This window comes from Candoia aspera, chromosome 2, assembly GCF_035149785.1.
Source record: "Candoia aspera isolate rCanAsp1 chromosome 2, rCanAsp1.hap2, whole genome shotgun sequence".
Classification (NCBI taxonomy): Eukaryota; Metazoa; Chordata; class Lepidosauria; order Squamata; family Boidae; genus Candoia; species Candoia aspera.
The window spans coordinates 147,055,506-147,067,555 of NC_086154.1; positions in this window are offsets into that span (position 1 = coordinate 147,055,506).

Sequence of the window (12,050 nt, forward strand, 5' to 3'; positions counted from 1 at the left end):
AAACTGAAGTGGCAAAGACCAAACAAACAAAGAAAAAAAAACTTTGGAAACAGAAAAATAGTTTCAATAAGGATGCAATACATAATAAATGTAAAAATGATTTCCTCAAAAACATCTTGTGCAGCAGCGCAGAAGTGTCTCATCACCACCGCAGAACTGTCTTATTGACAAGTTAGCCGCCCAGAGTCACTTGCTGAGATGGGCGGCTACAGAAATCAAATAAATAAATAAAATTTTAAAGTAAATAAACAAACAAACAAACAGATACTTTCTTGCTATTGTGCACAGGTAGGGCTATCAGGTCTGATCTGCAAAAATCTGGGTGACCACTAGACAGGAGCAAACAGAAATTTCTGATTGTTCAGGCAGATTATTGAAATAGGCTTACAGTACTGGATATTCTCCGTTAAAGGCAGCCTTGTTATTCTCAGATTAACACAATAGAGTGAAGACTTATCATAATATCTTGATTTCTGGAAAGTATCCAAATTAAGGATCCAAGATGCTCTCAGACTGCTGCAGTCTAACTTCACTGCACGACTCTTTCAAATGTTTTTAAATGGAAAATTCTTCTCTGCCCACATATTGAATGCAGGATACATGGTTTAACAGTCATATACATGACAAAAGCGAAGATGAGTGAGAAGTATGAAACAGCTGCAATAAAGGAAAGCACAATTTTAGGTTGCAGTGATGGACCCCTTCCATCTATTTTGTGGTTGTTTGATTTTTGTCCCACCTTTTCTATATATAACTCAAGGTGGCAAACATAGTATTGCTCCACTTTATTTGGCATTAGTCAGATCTAGGCAACAGAGGTCTGGACAACCAATAGAGTGTTCTATATCTCTTTACTGCCATCTAGTGGTGATCTGGAGTTTTTCAGCCCAACTATGGTCATTTTCTATACAGCATGTAGTAAGCAAAATTCTCAAGCATTTCATGCAGAATAGGACGAGATGAAGTCCATGTATAGATTTCAGGATTCAGGTGTGATCAATGGATTAGCAACAACATTGCAGAAGCAGCTAATTCAGGTTTGTTTCCTCCCCAGTGTGACCACCACATACTGCCATTCTCTGATAGTCAAGGTGCCAAGATAAAATAGTTACCAGTGCTTTTCAAGCCTCTTGCATTGACTTCTCTTTGCTTCCCAAGCACCTGCCATGAACAGTACCTTAAGAATAATTTCCTACCAAGAAAATAATTCTCAAGAATGAAGTAAACATGGATGGATAAATCTGTTTGGATTTTCCATTTTCTAATAAGAAATGTTTCCATGGCAAATTTTGATGATAGTGTGGCGCCAGAACCCAAAATATCAGGATCCTGTCAGAAGAGAGGGAATTCATTTTATTGGGGCTCTCTTACAAATAGAAATAGAAGCTTTATGCATAACTGCACAACAGCAGGTGGTAGTGCTAACTCTACTTGCTTGAATGTGACTTCGTCTACACTACAGGCCCATATAATTTCCCTTTGGGGCTTTCCTTTGAAGGTCTCCCCAGTTGTGAGATGAAGGTCCTTCAAGAAAAGAGAGATCCTTATGGCAATAGGAACTGTGGGGATGGTGGGAGAGGCAGAGATTTGAAAACTGGACAGAAAAGGAATACCTGGAAAAGGAAAAGCAGTCTCTGTTGCAATCCACCAAGTCAATACAAACATGAATGGACCACAGTTTTTTCATAACTGAAAGAAATATAACAAGACAAAAAATAGAATGACTAAAAAGATTCCAGAATGGTAGCTACATTGTTAGCCAAAACATCAATGTTTTTGGTGTAACATAAACTTTAATGGGGTAGTCTACTTCATCAGGATAATTATCTTGAGAGAGGAGTATGGATTTTAAAACCAGGGGGGAAACACTTGAACTCCCCAGAACTCTGTATCACTAACTTCAGGATGGCCTTCCTTAAGCAAAACTAACACTATATACACAGACACACCCACACACACAGGAGGTAAGCTCTATTTCTCAGTGCAGAGCAACAATTCACAATTCATTCTTGTAAATTGTCACTACATAGGCCCCTTCTCTACCTTCTGTTTTTCATTCCTCTCTCTTCTTTCATTGTTCACCTTCTAAGGTTTCATCCAAACTTTGTTTTCTTTCTCTTTTTCTTCCCACTGCACTAGCAAGCAGTACAGCATCCACACCCAGAGTTTTTCATAAAAGTAAGAAAAAGGAGAAGAAAGGAGATAAAATATGAATGAACAGAGACCAGGGGATAAAAAAGAATGCTCAGAGAAAGGTTGCTGATAACAAATGTTGTTTGTGAAGAATGTAGGGCCAAGGTTACACTCCTTAAGCTTAGGGAGTTGAAGTCTTCCTATACCAAAACTGACAATCCATAGCCACCCACAGCATACAGTACCTGAAGTAGATGTGTGTGTATCTATCTACACACACACAGACATGTACACAGAGTTTAATTGTGGTGACTGGTAGCTTTGCAGAGTATATATCATCATGTCCATCAAATTAGTGATTATCCTGGGAAATATTAATTTTTTATTTGAGTTTCTTGTTATAGCAGAAGTTAATGTAGACTCCTTAGTCTACATTAGAATTTTCTCCTTAGAAAATACAGACATACACACACAGACCAAACACATAGTAGTATCAATATATTATTACTTTATCTGCAATTCTTCAGTTTGTGCGAAGACCTCGTTCTTTTACCTAGCTAAAACCTGTAAAGCTTTGCAGTCTGTGGGCCTGACCAAGGAGGTGTGTCATCTCAGAAAAGCCTCTGAGATGCTGCCTCTGCGAGAGCTGGTGTGGACCTAATATTTCCAGAAGTCCAGGCACATGATAGATATAAGCTTTCCTCAAAGATCATCACTGTGATATAAATGAGGGACACCTCTAATAGTAGTAACTAGAAGCAAAGCCCCAGAAATCATAGGATTAGTATGATACAAACTCTGGCTCATTGATTTCTGCGACTGATGTTATAATTGAGAGAAGAAAGGTTTCAAAAGAGACAAATGTCCTGCAGAAAAACTTTTCAACTTCTGCGGGCCCTGAAATGCACCAAGCTGCCTTTTTTTTCAATTAAGAGAGAGAGATGCTGTTTGTTGGTGTTCACCTACAGGAGCAATTCTATAGGACTTGCAAGATTCTTGGGACCATCTGAAATCTTGTCTCATTCAACTTCTCTAAAAGACATTACCCAAGACTTACTCCCATCTTTAAGCCGCACTCACTTGCTTTCCCCTGAATGTCTGCATTAAAACTACCCTCCCCATTTCTTCACAAAAGAGTTGATTCCGTAATTCCCATGGTAGATGAATTAAGCTCTAGCTAAATGTCTCAGCCCATTCAGAACACACATTTCCTTTCCAAAAGCTATAGTATGTACTTAAAGTTCTCAGCATCATCTCCAGCTATTCCTGTTAGTTCCATTAATTCTCTCTTGATTAAACCTTAATCTTACCAATAAAACCTATGGAGTTTTGAAAGGTAGAATTCCTAGAGTGCTGATTCACATGTTCAAAACTCTGATTACTATTCACATATATAAATTCAGTATTTTCCCTCAAAATGTAACACTGGTTACTGCATATAGAAGTTAATTTAATTTGTTTGCTATTGATAAGTAAACTGGCTTCAAAAATTAATAATTGATTTGTATAAGCAAGAGTTTATATGTAAGGCTAACTGTGTTATATTCCTGAAAAATGTATGATTTTGTGGATTTGGTCTTTTTTTTTTTCTCTTTCTACATATGCAATAAATAAATAAATCCAAATGTTTAATTGTAGAATGTTCGGTATAGAAGAGACTTGAGTATGCTCCTCCTACCAATTTAATTCCTGTGGCCAACCCTTCTCTGACTTCTAATGAAAATAAAGGAAAATATATACACATTTTTCACACTGTTTAAGGTAAGCGGTCATTTACACACACACACACACACACAAAGAATCTCTATTTGTATTTGTCTGCTGCATTTATAATTCTCATTTCCTTCTATAACTCAAGGCAGAATTCATGATATTCCTCTCCAACTTTATCCTCACAATAGCTGAGTTACATTGGACATAATGAGTTGCCATATGAGGGCTGCAGATCTCCAGGAAGTCACTACACCGTAGCAAAAATTTATCTCTTTGCCTCTATCTAGTGGCCTGCTAGAGTTCTGCAGCCCAGATAAGCAATTGTACCCATCACTCACTGAGTTTCTTAGATCACCCATAGGTAATCTAAGGAATATATCATTCTGAAATATCATACAGGACCCCTGAAAACCCTGGATTACAAGGATTTAGCTATGCTGCGACAAGTTTTTAAGGAGAGTAGCATGTCATTGCAGATGTTGGTCTGCAAACATATCTAAGGTTTGACCATGCTGGGTAAGGTGAGCCAGTTTGGTGCGGTGGCAAAGGTGCTGGCCCAGAAACCAGGAGACGGTGAGTTCTAGGCCTCTCTCAGGCATGAAAGTGGCTGGGTGACTCTGAGCCAGTCCCTCTCTCTCAGCCTAACCCGCCTCGCAGGATTTCTGTTGTGGGGAAAATAGAACAAGGAAGGAGATTAGATATGTTTACCTCCTTGAGTTATGTGTGTGCGTAAAAAAAGGTGGAATAAAAATTGAATAATAATAATACTTTCTAAATATTTGTATTCTGCCTCCTCATAAGACTCTAGGGACTTGGAAACTGTTAATATATCAAGGAATAGTACATTCTGCCCCCTCCCATCTTTAAGGATTATTTCCCCAAGATAGGGGAAAGACAAAACAATGGCCCCCCAAATCCTGGAAACAGTAGTCTTGTATAAGAGAAACCTCTCTTTTTAATTGATACGGACTCGTCCATGCCACCTGGTTGGTAATGGTAAGCAAGAGGATGTATAATACTGTAGCTCCCTCAGAAATATGGAAGGAGATTTAGTCACATTGTCCAGAGCCCAAAACTTTATGCCTGTGGCAGGAAATAGCAAGTTTCCTTCTGTTAGTACATGGTGTTACCTCTACTACATGGACTCTTTTAGTCTTTTGAAGGCTCTTTTCTTTGCTCATTTTTGCTGCCACAGACCAACCCTTCTAACACTGGTCACCAGGCCTCCTGAAACCTCTAAGATGGGATTTCCAAGAAGTTCCCTTGAATGAAATAAAGGAGCCCAGACTGTATCCAATTGGAGTTTGTTGGGTGGAAAGCAAGATGTGGCAGGAATTCTGCCCCCTCCTTGCATCCTCTTTCCCCTGCCCCCCACCCAGCCTTTCATCAACACTAATTGGCTCTTCTGATCTAATCTAGTCTGAATGTTAATGAGAAGCAAGCAGGGGTTCAAAAGCTCCCGCTTCTCCCCCCCCCCTACACAATGGTCTATCTCCTTCCCCTCCCATTGCCCTTTGATATTCATGGCTGTAGGAGCCCAATTCCCACAGAGAACCACAGGCGGTGTGAGACAGTGATGGGCAGACTTGCCTGCGGCCCCTCCAAGAAGACTTTCACAACTCCCACCCACCCAGAAACAGAAATGGCACCCTCTTCAATCTTCACCACACACACAGACACGCAGCCCTAAAATGAGCTGTGTGGGGGAGAGATGAGGGCATACTGTACCTCTCTCAATCTGCCAAAAGTAAGGGTGAACTGAACATCCTTCTATATGAAGATCCTCATGGATTCAAATTAAGAGCCTTGTGACATCCTGAAGGCTTAACAGGTTTATGATGGTACTGATTTTATGGAGTAATAGAGGATACTGGCAGAAGCATTCATAATTATCCACAGTTGGCAGGTCTCTATCTAGAGAAAAAAGATGAAAGACTAGGAAATGATGGCCCAAGTACAAATGAATTTTTTTTAAAAAAATGCAGTGTGTGAGAGAGACACAGTAAGAGAGAACATTTCATCTTCATTTGGACCATTATGTAGAGTTTCCCCTTCCACACTTATGTGTGCATTAAAGCTCATGTGTTAATAAATTAATTTCACCTTAAGGAACCACAAAACTCATCACTGTCTTTTCCACTGAGATGTTGAAGACAGACAGTAGAGAGCCAGAGATCCTACCTCAGCTTTGAGAGGTGTGAAAGGGGCAGGGGGTGGGAGGAAGAGAACAATTGATTTGTTGGCCTTTGTTGAAAGGAGAGGAAATTTTAAGAAAGGCAGAGAATGTCTATCCAGAAGATGTGAATGCTATGGAAGTATACCACGTGTTTTGGAATCACTCTGGCAGAAAAATGGAGATAGCTAATTAGACTGGGAAGTGGAAAACCATCCTGGAAGAAAGCTATGGAAAAACTACTTCCTTCCTATTGTCAAGAAAATTGTATGGTTGGGTCCTGGAGTCACCAAGAGTTTCAAGGCGGTCTTACCTTTTAACACAAGATGGCATGTTCATTCAGTACAAATCCATAGAGGAGAGAAAATATCAGCAATGACAGCTGAATCAAAATGCATGTGTTAGTATCACATGCTTGCAACTGGGATGTTTAAAAAACTAAAAGACAAAAGATAAATATTTAAATAAAAATATCCCAGCTTTTGGGTGGATAATCTTGGAGGCTCTCTGTGCAGTTGATGAGTTTATGACTGATGAGAGATTGGTCCTGGGTCTTTTAACCTTCCCGTTCCTCATCTTTCCATCCCCCTGTTCCATCTGTCTTGAACAGACTTCATCAACCCTTTCCAATAAAAGTAATATTTGGGTTAATTTTGTGGCCATGCCTCTTTTAAAATTATAGAAATAGTCATCCATGTTTGCTCTTATGATCTGACATTAAGCCTGAATGTAGGAAATCTAGGTTCACATTTTAGCTAAGAAACTTTCTCTATTTATTGAGGTAAATCAATGGCTGTTTGACGCATAACATTAAGCCATGGGGTTTATCAACCAAAGTCCTGGCTTAGCACAACGTGTAAATCCAGCCTAATTCACCAAGGGAGGTAAAGTCTCCTTCAAGTTGAAGTCAGTTCCTAGTGACTTCAGGGACACAACCAGGCAGAAGTTTTGTCCACAACACATTTGTGGTTTGACACTGACTTCTTCCAGCATTTTTTGCAACCTTCCTGTCTAGCCTACACCCTAGGATTTTCTGGCATTCTCCTGTCAAAAAGCTAATCAGATCCAATCCTATCTATCTTTTTTACATCAACAAAAGGTGGCTAGATGCTTCCACATACCTTTGCAATGAATTCCTGCAAGTATCAGACGAGGGTTGTATGAAGCCTCAAATGCAAAGTTTAGATATTCTGGGATAACCATGAATTTATTAGGCTTTCTTGGGATTATCATGGGAACTTCTAGAATTTAGGATACTGTGTTGGAGCAATGATGTGATCCCCAGATATACAGTAAGAGAGCCATTGAAGATTTGTGTCCCATCCCATTGAATAAATTCATCTGTATTCACTTATGTGTGATTTGAGCAAGGACTTTATCAAATCCTGTCTTGTCCTTTGCTGTTTTAGAATTTGCCTAGGCTCAGGGTGGAATAAACAAACTCAACTTCTGAATAAATGTAATTATGATTGGAGTGCTGGCAAGTTAGATGTAAGGTGGCCATTCTCATTTTGTTTCTTTCACAAGGTGCATCTCTGTCTTGGGAATTGACAGTCAACCCAACTAAAAGAAAGTAGGTTGGGGAAATCTGATACATCCCCTCCCCCATTTTCTTAGGAGTTACTTCAGAGTAAACATGCAGAGACTCCAGCTGTAAATCATTTGCAACTTTTTCTTGCACCACCCCTGTAAGCTACTGCAGCTTTCCATACTGTTGCAATGACTGTGCTTCCGTTCACCTTGGGAGGTGTTGTAGGCAAAACCCTCACACCATTGAAAACAAAGGTGAGAGACCAGGCATATCTGGTCATGAGGTGACTCAACTGTCTGGTGTAGAGTGGATCCCAACTGTTTTTATGGATCACCCTGTTCTCTGTTTGCTTCCCACCTTTCCTCAATTTGCTAATGAATTTTAGCCTTGAAGGCCAAATTCCTGCATAACAGAGGGGGGAGGCTGAGAGAGATGTGAGAAAGAAAATATCTTCTTGCCTACAAACAACATTCTTCCCCCCTCCTCCTCTTTCCCTTGCTGTAACGGATTGCTCCAGTTCTTCTCTAGGGATGGAAATAAGGGTAAGATTGTGTCTTTTGGGCCCTGCACTTAATGTTGCAATCCCATCTGTACTTATTTGGGAGAGCACCCAACTGATTCCAGAGGGTATTGCTTCTGAATAAACATGCCAGGGATTAAGTTGTCTGAGGATCAGATGCCATTTCACTTCCAAAATCTCATGAAAGTAGTTGCTTTGTATGTGGGAAACCCAGTCCTCAAAGATTCAAGGTTTTACAGGATATCTCCAGTCCTTGCTACTACATCTTGCACAAAGTAGCTAACTCATTAATGTATAACCTCCTTTCATGTCTACAACTGAGCTACCCTTACCTCGCTTTATCCTGCAGTAAAAAAAAAAAAGGGTGGATCTTTACAAGGGCTCAGGTTTAAAGGAGCTACTTTATGTTGGATTAGGACCCAGAATTTGCCAATCAGAACCCAGTGTAAAATGGGAGGTTTCTGGGCCAGGCTCATCTAGGTTTTGTGAAAGCAAATCTTACCCAATTCAGCTTTGGGACTAAGTAATTAGCAGGCTTATCCTTTAAAAGAAAGTTCATTAGATGCCCCTGTTTAATGGAAAGCAATTTAGTCTGAAATCATGTCCAGTGAACTCTCTTGAGCTTCCTTCTGAGAAAGATGCCAAGTGTCTTCCAGGCTGAAGGTGTCATGCCTCATGCTCAAATTCCTACAGGGAGAGTTCCTGATCCAAAGAACTTACTGTGGGCACGGGTCACTTGGGCATTTCTCACAGGAGCAAAGCTGTTACCTTCTCCCCTGTATACCCTTCAAGGCAGGCAGAAATTAAACATCCACACAGTCTTTTCCAACAAGCAGAAGCATCTCTACCTGAAAAATGTCTGCCTCTTTAAAGTCTTAAAGGCACAGAGTCTCTGTTCAAGGGTGAGTGGGAACCTAATCAGCAATAAAATAAAGCTAGTGGTAAACAGTGGTGTATATTGTATTGTTTCCTTGCCCACAGCAGTCACATGCTTGAACTTTCTGCATTGGCGCCACAGAGATTAACTCCTTACTAATAACGACTGTGGGCTCACATGAACATTTGCACACAATCAAAATGCTCTCAGGAGGGTTCAGTTGTGTTCACACACTAAAAAGGATGTAATGACTTAGCTACTGTACACACAAGAAAATGGTGACACATTCCATTGGGAGGGCCTGGTTAGTGTGCTAGAATTCAAAGAGATCGGTAATTGCCCCTTCTTATCAGAGCAGTAAATCCCAAGATTAAAACTAAGCACGTACGCAATACAGCCTACTTTGTGCTTACAAAATGTCTTGTGAGGTAGGCCACTGGCACCTAATTCTAGACTAGAAGTCTCTCCTGGGCATATTGCATAATTACTATTTTTAGCACACACACACACATATACACACTGCTGTGGTTTCCTTGTTTTCAATCCCACCTTTTGGATTGTGCTCTTTCCCCAAAATGGCTCACAGCATCAAATTTTCTATCGCTTTGCACTTCTCTTTTTCTTTTTCTTTTACTCTTTATATTTTCTTTGGTTTGTATTAGTCTTTTATCTTTGTATTTGTAAAGTTTAATTATACACACAAACATACACACACATACATATAAACAGTCTGAAACAGAATGCTTTTTTTTTTTTTTGAAAAATGGGTGGAATAGCAATGCCAGGACTTCAGAGTAAAACTGACATTTCCAGAAGAGCATCCTAATCATATGCACAGTGGTTGCATGACATTCATTTGTCAAAGGCTGAAAACTCAAAATTCACAATTATCAAGTCATAAGCCTCATAGAACGCAGTAGAATTTGCATTTCTTGTGTAATAGTCCATAAACCCCATATTCTGTTAATGAATAATGTGGCGGTTCCCCTATGCTCAGCCGCTGTGCTGACCTGCAAAGGAAACTGTAAAATCATCAAATCATAGCATTGTAGAGTTGGAAGAGATCACGAAGATCATCTAGTCCAGCTATCTGCAGCTTGCAGATTATTAAACCATTCTTGAGAGGTGGCTGTCCAGCCTGTCTTTAAAATCTCCAGAAATGGAGAACTCACAAAGTCTTCGGCTGTGACTTCTTACTGTAGTTCAAGCACTGGAATTTTTATGTGGCCTCTTTAGACCAGCAGCAAGCAAGCGAAGCAGAAGCATCTAACATTTGTTTGTTTGTTTGTTTGTCAAATTTTTATCACCGCCCATCTCCCCACAAAGGAGCTTAAAGTTTAATAAAACCTAAAGCTTTAATAACCTAAAGCTCTCACAAAAATGGCAAACATGCTTTTCTCTTGCCAAACTTTTTGTTAATTTGATTTTAATCTTGGATTTCAATGTTAACGGTATCCGTTTCAGGGTTACGCTCAGAGTTGGTTTAGAGCAATGTAGAAAAACCAGTAATTAATGCATTGATGTAAGCTGCCATAGTACTTACACAAACAGAAAGGGGGTATAAATTTAAGAGAAGGAGGACAGCTGGCTACAGCCAGAGCACTGTCTAATGGGTCTCTTCCTCCACTGGTGGACTTTATTAGTGAGCGGAGCAGAATCAGTGTTCGAGCTGCCATGTTAAGTTCCCAGAAGGCTTCCAATGTAGCCTTGTGGGAAACCAAAGCAGCAATCAGAATTCAGTTGTCCCCAGTCCCTCATGGAGCAGCGCATCAGAATACGTTTCCTGTGGGAGCCTCAGAAAGCATTGGGTCCTGCCAGAGAGACAGGGCTGGACCTGAGCAGCAGCTTGGTGAGGAAATGCAAGTCTAACTTCTCTCTGAAGATTCATGCCCTTCTCCTTCCCAGCCCCCCTTTTCATCAGAAGCTGGGGTGGATGGTTTGGACCCCATTTTTTTATGTATGTTTTTTATAGGATGTAACAGCTTCTCCAGCATGGGTTTCAGCAATTCTATTGTTATTGGTTTGATTTGTCTTCCTTGTTTTAATGATAATTATCTATACTCTGTAAACTATAGGATGGATGGATGGATGGATGGATGGATGGATGGATGGAAGGAAGGAAGGAAGGAAGGAAGGAAAATGGCCAAGCCCATTCCCAGCCAAGCTCGTTCTATACGGCAGGACCTTGTATTGCTGCCTTTATTTCTATGGAGTGAGGATTATCAGAATCTCCCTTGGACATCAGCACCTGCAGGGGATCCTAATCTGCAAGATAGTAAGCACAGTGGCATAGTCAGAGCCCTACCCCTTTTGTGCATGTTTACAATGCCCATCGACCATCTTGCACATTTTGACACACATATAACCCTGCAGAAGCTGCTGGCTTCATACAGAGTCAGATCATTGGTTCTCCTACCTTAGCAGTATAAACATGAACTGGGCCATTAGGACCCTCTCCAAACACACCGGTTAAAACAAACATGATATAGCATGTTGAACTCAGCTGAGTGGCAGCTGTTCCCCAGACGTTCAAGCAGGAGCTTCTCACGATTTTATTGGATACGCCAGAGACGGAATCTGAGACCTTCTGCACATAGTACATGCCTGTGCTCTCCCACACTGCTTTCCCCTCCAGCGGAAGTGCCAGGTACCTTCCGACATCATTCAGGTCTCCCTCAGAGTGCACGTGTCGATAGAGTTACAGTGTAAGGTATGAAATGGAACCCTGTGCGTACCAGAAAGTACCACAGCACCATACTTGTGGAAAAGGCAACCTTAAGCATGTTTACTTAAAACGGGCCTACTCAGCACAATGGCATTTACCTACACTTAAGGATGCCAACATTTTATCCAGACAGCTGCTTTCACTACTGAGAAAAATATCTTTTTCCAGACATCAGGGAAGTTGCTTAGATGAAATCTCCCTTTCCTTTCTCAGAAATTCATTTTCAGTTGAATTCAATAAAATATGAACAGGAGAATGCTAAATACATTTAACAAAAAAATAATTTAGAGGGGTTTACTCTAAGGTAAGCATTCTTAGGCTTATGTTGTAGTAGCAGTTCCTCATAATCATGGGATGGAATAGAATAGAATTTTAATT